At 41.0% G+C, this 12624-nt stretch overlaps 1 protein-coding gene across 2 annotated transcripts in view; it reads left to right on the forward strand.

Annotated features, from left to right (window-relative positions):
* The window catches only part of SRPX (sushi repeat containing protein X-linked), an 84042-nt gene that overhangs the window by 54079 nt on the left and 17339 nt on the right, over nt 1-12624 (forward strand). The gene's annotated exons all lie outside the window — the stretch shown is intronic.

Consider the following 12624-nt stretch of genomic DNA (forward strand, 5'->3'; position numbering starts at 1 on the left):
CCCTCCTGGGGACTCAAAAGTGCTTCGAGAGCCACTGATCTAAGGCAGTGCTTCAGGACGACGTTGGAACCTTGGTAGAAATGCAGATTCTAATCCAGCAGGTCTAGGGTGGGCCTGGGATTCTGGTAGGCCATGCTCTAGTGCAAGGTCTCTGAACCATGGCACCGTGGTCATTTGGGGCCAGATAATTCTTTGTCGAGGTGTCCTATCCTCTGCACTATGGAATGTGTAGCAGATCAATGGCTTTTACTCACTATATGCCAGTAATATTCTCCTTCCCCTAGCTGTGACAACCAAAAATGTCTCTGGGCATTTTCAGATATCCCCTAGAGGAGGCAGGAGAGGAAAGAGAAAAATTACTCCCCCATTGAGAATCACTGGTCTAGTGCATGGATCCCCACCCTGGCTACTTATTGGAATCACCTGAGTATCTTTTAGATGCAAGTCATATCTTGGTCTTACCCTACAGATTCTGATTTATTTAGCGTGTTGTGGGAGAGCTGGAGGAGGCAAGTGACGTTATAAAAGCTTCCCAGGTAGTTTTCATGTGCGGCTAAAATCAGGGAACATTGAGAGCAGTTGTTCTAGAAGTGTGGTCCCCTGAACAGCAGCATCAGCATCTCCTGAGAACTTGTTAGAAATGCAGAGCCCATGCCCCACTCCAGACCTGCAGGATTAGAAACTCTGGGGCGGGGCCTAGCCATCTGCATTTTCACAGACCCTCCAGGGGACCTGATGCTCTAAAGTTTGAGAACCTGCCTTAGAAGGTAAAATTATACTCAGAATAGCGCCCTTGGACCAGCAGAATCAGCACCAGCAGGAACCTCGTTAGAAATCTGGGGATCCATCTCAAACCTGGTACTTCAAAATCCACATTTGAAGAAGATCCCCAGGGGATTCCTATGCCCTTAAAATGTTGAGGTAGACTGCTCTAGGTAATGGTTTTCAACTCTGGTTGATATTTCAATCTGAATCTCTGGGGCCTTGCTATTTTTTCCAAAGCTCCCCCATAAACTGTTACAGCTGCCAGGACCACCCTTACAGAACATTCTAGTCCAATCCCCCATTCAACAGGTGAGGTCTGACAGCTCACCTGACTTGCTCAAGGGTACATAGAGCCAAGCCTATGTCTCCAGGCTCTCAGACCCAAGATCCCTGAATCCAGGGACAGCTCTGGCACTGAGGTGCTAAGGCAACTGGCCATAGGAGCCTGGCTCCTACCCTTCTGGGATCTGCTGATCCTCCAGAGAACTATTCAGCTGTCTGCTGATGTGCTTTACCACAAGGACTCCTTCCTGGCTGCTCGGCGTCTGAGGCAGATATTTAAGGAGTAAGACTAAAATTAGATGCTACCCTCTGGGGGGAGATATGCAACAACTCCTCTGATCTTGGCCCCCGGGGTGTCTTTATAATGACACACTCTGTCCACTGTCTTACCAGGTAGGATCAGCCATTTTCACTTTGCAGTTATGTGGTTAATAAGCTATAGCCAAGGGACCTGGCCCAACATTTGATCAAAACCCTTCTATACCAGAGTAAGAGCCTGGACCATACCTTGTATCAATTTGACAAGAGCACCAGGTCCAAATAATTACTCAGATAATGGAATCATTTATTCTGGGCTTCTCTTTTTCTAAGATTTATGTAGGATTTTGTATTGGTTAGTAATCGCAAAAACTAAAGCCACTCTAGGTATTTAAAACAGTGGGGAATCTAACACAGGGAATTGGTTACCAAAAAATAAAAATAAAAAATAAAAAACAGGAAAAGCTGGAGGATCTAAAGAGAAAAAACTGCCCTGGCCAGTGGTTGAGGGTCATGCAGTGGACCAAAAGGTCATAGGTTCAATTCCCTGTTAGGGCACATGCCTAGGGTTCTGGGTTTGGTCCCCAGTTGGGGTGCCTGCAGGAAGCAACTGATCAATGTTTCTCTCTCTCTCTCTCTCTCTCTCTCTCTCTCTCATCAACAAAAACTTTTTTTAAAAAAAGAGGGAAAACTGTTACTAGAGATTTTTTTACAGCAGAAAGCTATTCCAGCCAAGGGCTGCAGGAGCAAAAGTGGGGTGATAGTGTTACCCAAAGTCCATAAGCCCACCCTTGATGCTGACATTTCTGTAACTGACACCGTCATTGATGGGAATGAAGTCAGGAGCCCACATTCCTGCTATTTCAGGAGTCCGGGAAACACTCACTGATGCTCCTACCAGAAGCATAACGGCTTCCACCTTCTTCCTGCCTTCTACTCTCAGGAGAGTGCCTCTCTTTGGCAAACCTATCTGGCACCAGCTGGGAAATGTAACTTCGAGACTTTTAGTCCAGGAAGTAAAGGGGATATTATAGAAAAACTGAGCATCAACAGAATATTTGGCCCAGCAACCTTTTTCTGGGGTTTTAAACTTCTCACCCAGAATCACTGTAGTTGTCAGTGAAAAGAAGACTGCAGGGCAGTCCTGGTCACCTGGCACAGGTATAATGGTGTTGACGCTGTGAACTCTGGACATGCTTCTTTTGAAGGATATAACCTAAGGCCAGATGTTCAAGTCAAAAGGGTCCCTCACAGATGTTGGTTTCAATAAGTCCCCTGTGCCTTGGTATATGCAAGCTAGTTCTTCAAAAAATTCAAAACGTTTTGAAGCTCTTCTCCCTCACATTGGAAGGGGCAAAAGTGATGGGAAGAGATGCTCAAAAATCTTTCTGCTAAGCAAGGGTTGGCAAAGAGTTTTCTAGGGATCACACTGTTCAGATGTCTAGATTGTGTGGAACAATGGAAAGAAAATGCTAATTATTCTCAAAAAGCAACAAGCATGTCATAAGTAGGACCAGATGGGCCTGAAACCTTCCCAGAGGGAGAGAGAAAGAACTACAAAGGGAACCCCAGTTTCAGGGGGTTTATCTTAGAGTTTTCCAGGACAATGTTCTGGAATATTTAGGGGAAGGGAAATGGTGCATGAAATTAGGTAGGAGTAGCTAAAATGGCACCAGTGTGCCACAAGAGAGCATAGAGCTCCCAGGAGAAAGAGAGAAATGGACAAAATAAGCAGGCAATTTTTTCTTTGATTTTGGTGACAGATAAGTTAGAGTTTGTCCCCAGTGAATTTTACTCCAGGGATATCACTGACTCTTTTGGCTTTAATTATATTAAATTAGTTTAATAAGTTTGTGTGTTGGTGGGGCTGTGGGACCCTTGAATGTAACACAGAGCCTCAGCCTATTTTAGGAGCTGACACGTGGTGGCTGAGTAGTTCCCAGATTTCCACACAACCCTGAACAGTGCATCTTGGCTAGAGCTGTGCTGAGTGCTGAGGAAACTGTCCCACTTCTCCTCCAGACCTGGATGAAAGAGAGAATGCCGGGCTGACTTTTGACTCAGAGGTGGTCAGTTTTGCGGTCTGGCAAATTTGAAAGTACAACAAGTTAAGATTAATTCTCTTATGCAGACTACACTCTGGCAGTGGATTCAAACCCACAGTTATTTAAGAAACAGATACAGACAAAAATAAGTCAATGTAAGAGAGAGCACGTATAGCAAATTTCAGGAGGGTAAAATATTTGAAGAACCACAACTCCCATTGGTATAAAAAGAAATAAACCTTAGAATGTAACAACTATTGTTGGGGGGGGGGGGCAGTGATTTTTCTTTCTTTCCATTTTAAGTTATTTTTAGTTACGTTGGCATTTAGATAGAACAATGGACAATTAAAATTACAAGTCCTTATCCAGAAACCAGATTTTGAGTAGCCACATGATCTATCCTTTAGGCCAACACTCTTTCCTAGGCCAAAAGAAGAAGAAAAAAATTAAAGAAAGTTTAAAAAAACTATGGATAATGAAAAAACAGTAAATTTCTTTTGACATACAGAGAGCCCCATTCAGTTGTTTTAATAAAGAACAATGTACAAACTTGGTTTTTGAAATTGCCTTCTGCTTGTTTTGTATTTCCTAAAGTAAAATAGATGGAATGTTAACACGAATTAAATTTTGGAATAAAAATTCTCTGAGCTTTAAGATATGAAAAGTGATGGAATACTTTTCTGGCTTCCCAACTATCTGACAGCTGGGTTTACCCAATGACAGATAGCAAAGTTTGCTGGGCTGCACTGCATTATTTCCAGAAATTCAGTTGAAGATACGAACGTCCTGGGGCTAAGAATAAACAAATGTATCAGTGCATTATTGCACATGAGTGCAAATAATGCCAAATTTTTCCTGGGTGGACAAATACAACATTGTTTGCAAACTGTAAAGAAATTAGTTTCAGTTTTGAAACCACTTGACTGATTGACTCACTTTTTAACTAACAAGTAAATTGAACAGGTAAATGTTTTTTTTTAATGTACCTTTATTGTTGAAACTATTACAAATATCCCCCTTTTTCCCCCCCATTGGTCCCCTCCACCCCACACCCACCCCACCCCAGGCCTTCCCCAGACCAATGTCTGTGTCCATGAGTTAAAGTTCTTTGATTAAGCTCTCCCTGCCCACTATCCCACCCCCACCTTCCCTCTGAGATCCCTCAGTCTGTTCCATGCTTCTGTGTCTCTGGATTCATTTATTCATCAGTTTATTTTGTTTATTACATTCCACATATAAGTGAGATCATGTGGTACTTGTCTTTCTCTGACTGGCTTATTTCCTTTAGCATAATACCTACTAGTTCCCTCCATGCTGTCCGAAAGGATAAAAGATCCTTCTTTTTTACAGCTGCGTAGTATTCCATGGTGTGAATGTGCCACAGCTTTTTTATCCACTCATCTACTGATGGGCACTTGGGCTGTTTCCAGATCTCAGCTATTGTAAACCGCACTGCTATGAACATAGGGGTGCATAAGTTCTTTGCAATTGGTGTTTTGGGTTCCTTAAGATATATTCCTAGAAGTCGGATTACTGGGTCAAATGGCAGGTCCATTTTTAATCTTTTGAGGAACCTCCATACTGCTTTCCATGGTGGCTGCCCCAGTCTGCATTCCCACCAGCAGTGCACTAGGGTGTCCTTTTCTCCACACCCTCGCCAGCACTTGTCTTTCCTTGATTTGTTGATGGAGCCATTCTGACAGGTGGGAAGTGATACCTCATTGTGGTTTTAATTTGCATCTCTCTGATGATTTGTGACGTTGAGCATTTTTTCATATGTCTCTTAACTATCTGTATGTCCTTCTTGGAGAAGTGTCTATTCAGGTCCTTTGCCCCTTTTTTAATTGGATTGTTTGTCTTCCTTTTGTTAAGTTGTAGGAGTTCCTTACATATTTTGGATATTAAGCTTTTATCAGATGTGTCATTGGCAAATATGTTCTCCCATACAGTGACCTCCCTTTTCGTTTTGTTGATGGTTTCTTTTGCTGTGCAGAAGCTTTTTATTTTTATGTAGTCCAATTTGTTTATTTTTGTCCTTTATTTCTCTTGCCCCAGGAGATGTATCAGTAAACATATTGCTAGGAGAGATGTCTGAGATTTTGCTGCCTGTTTTTTCCTCTAGAATTTTTATGGTTTCACGTCTTACATTTAAGTCTTTTATCCATTTTGAGTTTCCTTTTGTGTATGGTGTAAGTTGGTGGCCTAGTTTCATTCTTTTGCATGTACTTGTCCAATTTTTCCAACATCATTTATTGAAGAGACTGTCTTTACTCCATTGTATGTTCTTGCCTCCTTTGTCAAATATTAATTGACCATAATGGCATGGGTGAATTTCTGGGTTCTCTGTTCTGTTCCACTGATCTATATGTCTGTTCTTGTGCCAGTACCAGGCTGTTTTGATTACAGTGGCTTTGTAGTATAACTTGGTATCTGGTATTGTGATCCCTCCAACTTTGTTCTTCTTTCTCAAGATTGCTGTGGCTATTTGGGGTGTTTTTTGGTTCCAGATAAATTTTGAAGTGTTTGTTCTAGATCTGTGAAATATGCTGTTGGTATTTTAATGGGGATTGCATTGAATTTATAGATTGCTTTGGGTAGTATGGACATTTTAATGATGTTAATTCTTCCAATCTATGAACATGGTATATTTTCCATTTTATATCTTCCTCTATTTTTTTTTTTTTTTAATGTCCTATAGTTTTTTGAGTATAGGTCTTTTACATCTTTGGTTAAGTTTATTCTTAGGTATCTTATTTTTTCAGTTGCAGTGGTAAATGGGATTGTTTTTTTAGTTTTTCTTTCTGAGAGTTCATTATTGGTGTATAAAAATGCCATCGATTTCTGGGTATTAATTTTGTATCCTGCTACCTTGCTGAATTCATTTATTAAATCTAGTAGGGCTTTGGTGGAGTCCTTAGGATTTTCTATGTACAATATCATGTCATCTGCAAATAATGACAGTTTTGTTTCCTCCTTTCCAATTTGGATGCCTTTTATGTTTTCTTCTTGTCTGATCGTTGTGGCTAGGACTTCCAGTACTATGTAGAATAAGAGTGGTGAAAGTGGGCACCCCTGTCTTGTTCCTGTTCTTAAGGGAAATAGTTTTAGTTTTTGCCTATTGTGTATGATGTTGACTGTAGATATTTCATATATGGCCTTTATTATGTTGAGGTATGATCCCTCTATTCCCACTGCTGAGAGTTTTTCTCAAAAATGGGTGTTGGATTTTATTGAATGCTTTTTCTGCATCTATTGATATGATCATGTGATTTTTGTCGTTCAGGTTTTTTATGCGATGTATCACATTTATTGATTTTTGAATATTCTGCCAGCCTTGCATCCCTGGAATAAACCCCACTTGGTCATGGTGTGTGATCTTTTTAATATATTGCTGGATCTGATTTGCTAATATTTTGTTGAGGATTTTAGCAGGTATATTCGTCAGGGATATTGGCCTGTAATTCTCTTTCTTTGTAGTGTCTTTATCTGGTTTTGCAATTAGGCTAATGCTGGCATTATAAAAAGAGCTTGGAAATATTCCTTCTTCTTGCATTTTTTTGAAATAGTTTGAGGAGGGTAGGTATTAATTGTTTGAATGTTTGGTAAAACCCCTGTCAAGCCATCCAAGCCAGGGCTTTTGTGTGCTGGGAGCCCTTTGATTACTGCTTCAACTTCATCAACAGTTATCAGCCTATTCAGGTTTTCTGGCTCTTCCTAATTAAGTTTTGGAAGGTTGTATTTTTCTAGGAATTTGTCCATTTCATCCAATATTTTCTTATAACCCTTTGTATTTCTGTTGGGTGAGTTGTTATTTCACCTCTTTCGTCTCTGATTTTGTTTATTTGGGTCCTCTCTCTTTGTTTCTTGATGAGTCATCAATCTTGTTTATCTTTTCAAAGAACCAGCTCTTGGTTTCACTGACCTTTTTTATTGTTTTTTTTTTTTAGTCTCTATGTCATTTATTTCTGCTCTGATCTTTATTATTTCCTTCGTTCTACTTACTGTGGATTTTCCTTTTTATTCTTTTTCTAAGGTTTCAAGTTGTAGGGTTAGAGAGTCTATTAGAAGTTTTTCTTTTTTGAAGTAGGCTTGTAGTGCTATGAACTTCCCTCTCAGGAGTACTTTCATTGTGTCCCATAGATTTGGAGTTGTTGTGTGTTCATTTTCATTTGTTTCCAGGAAGTTTTTTATTTTTCTTGATTTATTTGGTAACTCATTCATTGTTTAAAAACATGCTTTTTGGTCTCCATGTACTTGAAAGTTTTTTAGTGTTTTTATTGTGGTTGATTTCTAATTTCATGCCATTGTGATCCAAGATGGTTGATATGATTTCAGTCTTCTTGAACTTGTAGAGACTTGTTTTGTGTCCTAACATGTGGTCTGTGAGAATGACACATGTGCACTTGAGAAGAATGTATATTCTGCAGCTTTGGGGTGGGATGTTCTGTAAATGTCAATTAAATCCATCTGATCTAGTGTGTCATTTAGGTTCCTGTTTCCTTGATTTTTTTGTCTGGAAGACCTATCCAGTGAAGTCAGTGGGGTGTTAAAGTCCCCTAGTATGACTGTATTGCTGTCATTCTCTCCCTTAGAGTACTCCAGAAGTTTTTTTATGAATTTAGGTGCTCCTATATTTTGTGCATATATGTTTATCAGGGTTATACCCTCTTGTTGGATTGATCCCTTTAATATTATGTAATGACCTTCTTGTCTCTCATTATGGTCTTTATTTTGAAGTCTATTTTGTCTGATATGAGTATTGCTACCCAAGCTTTTTTCATTTCCATTTGCATGGAAAATTTTTTTCCCTCCCTTCACTCTCATCCTGTGTGAGCCTTTTCTGAGGTGGCTCTCTTGTAGACAGCATATATTTGGGTCATGTTTTCTTATCCATTCATCCACTCTATGTCCTTTTATTGGGGCATTTAATCCATTTACACCTAACGTAATTATTGAAAGATACTTATCTACTGTCATTTTATTTCTTTATGCCTCTGTTTCTCATTTTCTCTATTTCTACTTCTAATTACAGCAGCTCCTTTAACATTTGCTGTAATGCTGATTTTGTGGTGATAAACTTCTTTGCCTTTTTTTTTTTTTGGTCTGGGAAGCTCTTTATTTCACCATCTATATTGAATGATAGCATTGCTGGATAGAGTAGTCTTGGTTTCAGATCCCTGTTTTGCATTACCGTGAATACTTCATGCCATTCCCTTCTGGCCCGTAGAGTTTCTGATGAGAAGTCAGTTGACAGCCTTATGGGGGCTCCTTTGTAGGCAACAGATGGCTTTTCTCTAGGTTCCTTTAAGATTCTTTCTTTGTCTTGGATTCTTGGCATTTTAATTATTATGTGTCTGGGCATGGGCCTCTTTGGATTCTTCTTGCTTGGGACTCTCTGTGCCTCCTGAACTTGTGTGATTTTGTCCTTGACCAGATTAGGGAAGTTTTCTGCCATTATTTCACCAAACAGGTTCTCTAATCCTTGCTTAGTTTCGACCTCCTCTGGCACTCCTATAGTGCCTATATTGTTACGTTTCATCTTGTCTCACAGCTCCCTTAAAGTGTCCTCATGTTTTTCAATTTTTTTTGGATCTCTGATTCAGTGATTTTTCTCTACCCTGTCTTTTAATTCACTGATCCAATCCTCAGCTTCCTCCAATCTGCTGTTTATTCCTTCCAATGTATTCTTTTTTTAAAAAAGAAAATATATCTTTATTGATTTCAGAGAGAGGAAGGGAGAGGGTGAGAGAGATAGAAACATCAATGATGAGAGAGTCATCATTGATCGGTTGCCTCCTGCACACACCCAACTGGGGATAGAGCCCGCAAGCCAGGCATGTGCCCTGACTGGGAATCGAACTACAGTCTCCTGGATCTTAGTTCGATGTTCAAGCGCTGGCCAGGCCAGTGTATTCTCTATTCCTACTATGTCATTCTTCATTTCTTACTGGTAATTTTCCATAGTTTCTATATCTTTTCTCATGCTATTGAGCGACCTTGCAATCAGTATTCTGAACACTATATCTGATAGATTGCTTATCTCCATTTCATTTAGCTCTTTTTCTGGAGACTTCTCTTGTACTTTCATTTGGGGATTGTTTTTTGTCTCCCCATTTTGGCTGTCTATTTGCATTGTTTCTATATATTAGGTGGATCTGCTAGGACTCATTCATTTTTGAGGGTCTCTGGTGCAGGCCAATGTCAGATGGTACTTGTGACTTGCCTTGAGTACCCTGTTTGGAGATATCAACATCCCACAGCTTGTGGTTCCCTCTGCTGGGGCTGGGTGCATTTGGAGAGGACCGAGATGCACTCCAAATTCTGCTTTTCCAAGGTCCGGGTCCAGAAACAGATCAGACAGTCTCAAAGCTCACAGAGGTCCACTTCTGCCTTCAGGCTGATTGATCTTAGTCTTTTAATGAGCCTCATGCTGTAGACCACAGCAAGGTGTAAACTCGACAGGGTGGGGTGAGAGGTTTTCCAGTGGGTGGTGCAACTGCTTCCCTCCCAGGCAAAAGCTGCCTTGCTGGCAAAGGTCTGCCTGAGAAAGATGTCCTCTGCAGTAGGGGGGATTGACTCAGTGCAGTAATCCAAATGGCCACCCTCTGAACTCCACCTCCAGAGCCAAAAATCCTGGATTCTCCCCACAAAGCTCCAGTCCACTCCACTCCCCCTCCGCCAGAGCCCAAGGCAAGTGGCTGCACTGGAAACTTTGTGCGTTGGCCCTTTAAGAGGGCGCCTGCAGTTCCAGCTGCCTCTCCCTGGCAGACAGAAACCCGGCTGCTTTTCACAGCCGGATGTTATGTGGGCACCTTTCTCAGTTCTGGGGCTCTTGGCTGGGAAGCCCAGCCTGGGGTTTAGGCCCCAGAGTCCTCCGTGGGACCCCCCACAGCTGAGATCTCCCTCCAGACCTTCAGCTGCCGCCTGTGGGGGCCCAGCCAGCCGTCTCTTGCCTCCACACTTCCTACTAGTCTCTATGCAATCTCTATTTTAGGTCCTTGGTTATGAAGGTGCTCTCCAGCTAGTCTTCAGTTGATTTTTCAGATGGTTTTTCTCTCTTTTAATTGTAATTCCATTTTGGTCCTGGGAGAGTGTCAATGTAGCTTCTACTAAACCCACCACCACCTTGGAATCTCAGAATTGAACAGGTAAACTTTTAGTGGCCATCTCCAATATAAGCATATCATACCAATTAATTTTTAGTTGGCCATGTTTCAGGTGAGGATGTTGACTCTTTATTGTGGTATTCATCATTTCCCTTCTTGGTTCTTTTCTCCATTTGGGAAAGTTTTCTAATATCTTATATGGTGCAAAAGAAATGGAACCACTTTCCAGAGACATCTATGAGGATTACACTCTAGCTGGGGGAAGCAAACATCTGGGAAAGTTTTCAGTGTCCAGGTTTGTTCTGCCTTTGACAGTCACACTCTTCTTGTGCCCTATGACATGATCACTTCCTTCTTCCATCACCAATCTCAAGCTGTTTTATATTTGGATTAGCATTTTATTTGCTACACAACAGGCCACACAAAACTTAGTGGCTTCAAACAACCATGTTATTTATTGCTCACAATTGTTTGGACTGGGAATATGTGCAGCGCTCACTGGAGACAGCTCATCTCTGTTCCACATAGTGAGTAAGTGGAGCAAAAGAATCCAAGATAGCTTCACTCACATGTTTGGCATCTCCGTCAGAGATGGCTGTACTGGCTGAGGATTGGCTGAGTCTCTTTCTCTCTTCCTTCATAATTTCTCATCTTTTCCATGTGGCCTCTTCAGTCAGATATTTGGACTTCCTTAGATGGCTGCTGATTTCCAAGACAGCAAAAGTCAGACTCTTTAAGGGCATATGCCAGGGACTGGCATAGAGTCACTTCCCTTGCATTTTATTAGTCAACGCAAGTTACAAGACTGATACAGGCTCATAAGGATAGGAAATAGATTCCACCTCTTGGTAGGAGGACCTGTAAATATATAAGAGGATTATGGGTAGCCATCTCTGCAGGAGATTCACCACAACATCCCTTGAAATCAGTGCTTGGAAGTCATTAGTGAAATATATCTTGGAAGATGCCACAAAAGATAATAAATAGAAGTAATTTGAAAAAACAGGTGTGATTGCTTATATATCATTCAGGTACTATTAAAAAAGCCAAAATTATAATGCTTTAAACAAGATGGAAGTTTCATTCTTGTATAAATGTTTGTGCTTAAGCAGTCCAGGGCAACATCCTAGGCCCAAGCTCCTTCTCACTTGTTCTTTCATAACTTGCAGCTTTCATCTCACAGTCTGAGATGGCTACCCCATCTCCCCACCACAGCCACATTCAAACCAGTGTGGAAGAGGAAGGAAAAAGAGCAGGATACACTCTTTATCTCCCAGCTTTTTCAAAAAGCACAACCCAGAACCTGCACATGTCACTTTTTCTCACAGTCCATTAGTGGAACCCATCACATGGCCTCAGCTAACTTCAAGGGAGGCCGGGAAATGTAGTCTTTATTCTTGAAGGCCAAAGGCCCAGGAGAACTTATTTAGTTGTAAAAGAAGGAGGATCAGATAGTGGGTGAGAATCCAGCATTCTCTGTTGCATCAACCCTACATGAGAGGAAGTTGGTATGAAAGATCAAGGAATAAGAGCAGTGAGAGAAGCAGCAATTAAAAAGCCAGCTTGAACAGGATATGTAGGAAGTCAGAGAGGAAAGGGGCCTGTTTGCTGTGAGAAGCTGTGACAACCCTTTATTGGGATAAAAATATCATTGTGCCTTAGAATGGGATGGAGAGAAAGGACCCCAGGTCGGGCAGTCTCAGACACAAGTTATTGTCATGCTCTGAAGTACCTTTTAATCACATCTCTAGCAGTCATCTTCAAACACAGTTTTCCACCGGAAATCACTATTTAAGCAAACATTTTAGGATGCACTTCACTTATAGTCTTAATTTAAAAGTTTTGTTTCTTCCTTATTACCTGTTGGCCAGGACACTATCCTTTTGAACCTCTTTCTTATTTTCACCACCTACCTGGTTAAATGTATTAAAGATCCCAAGTACATAGTTCAGCTTCTTAGATAAATAGAAGTTGATACAATGCAATATGTTTGTTCCTGGTATTTTATATGCAGAGAGAACACTGGAACACAGGAGGGAGATAGTCCATCAGATGTCTCCAATGAATGGAGCTGAGGTCAGGGTGTTCATGAAAGTTTCAGGATTTCCATACAATAACTGGCTCTATGGGCATCCTGACTCAACATGGAATCCTCGCTATGTTTCAAT

The sequence above is a fragment of the Miniopterus schreibersii genome (genome assembly GCF_964146895.1).
Source record: "Miniopterus schreibersii genome assembly, chromosome: X".
NCBI lineage: Eukaryota > Metazoa > Chordata > Mammalia > Chiroptera > Miniopteridae > Miniopterus > Miniopterus schreibersii.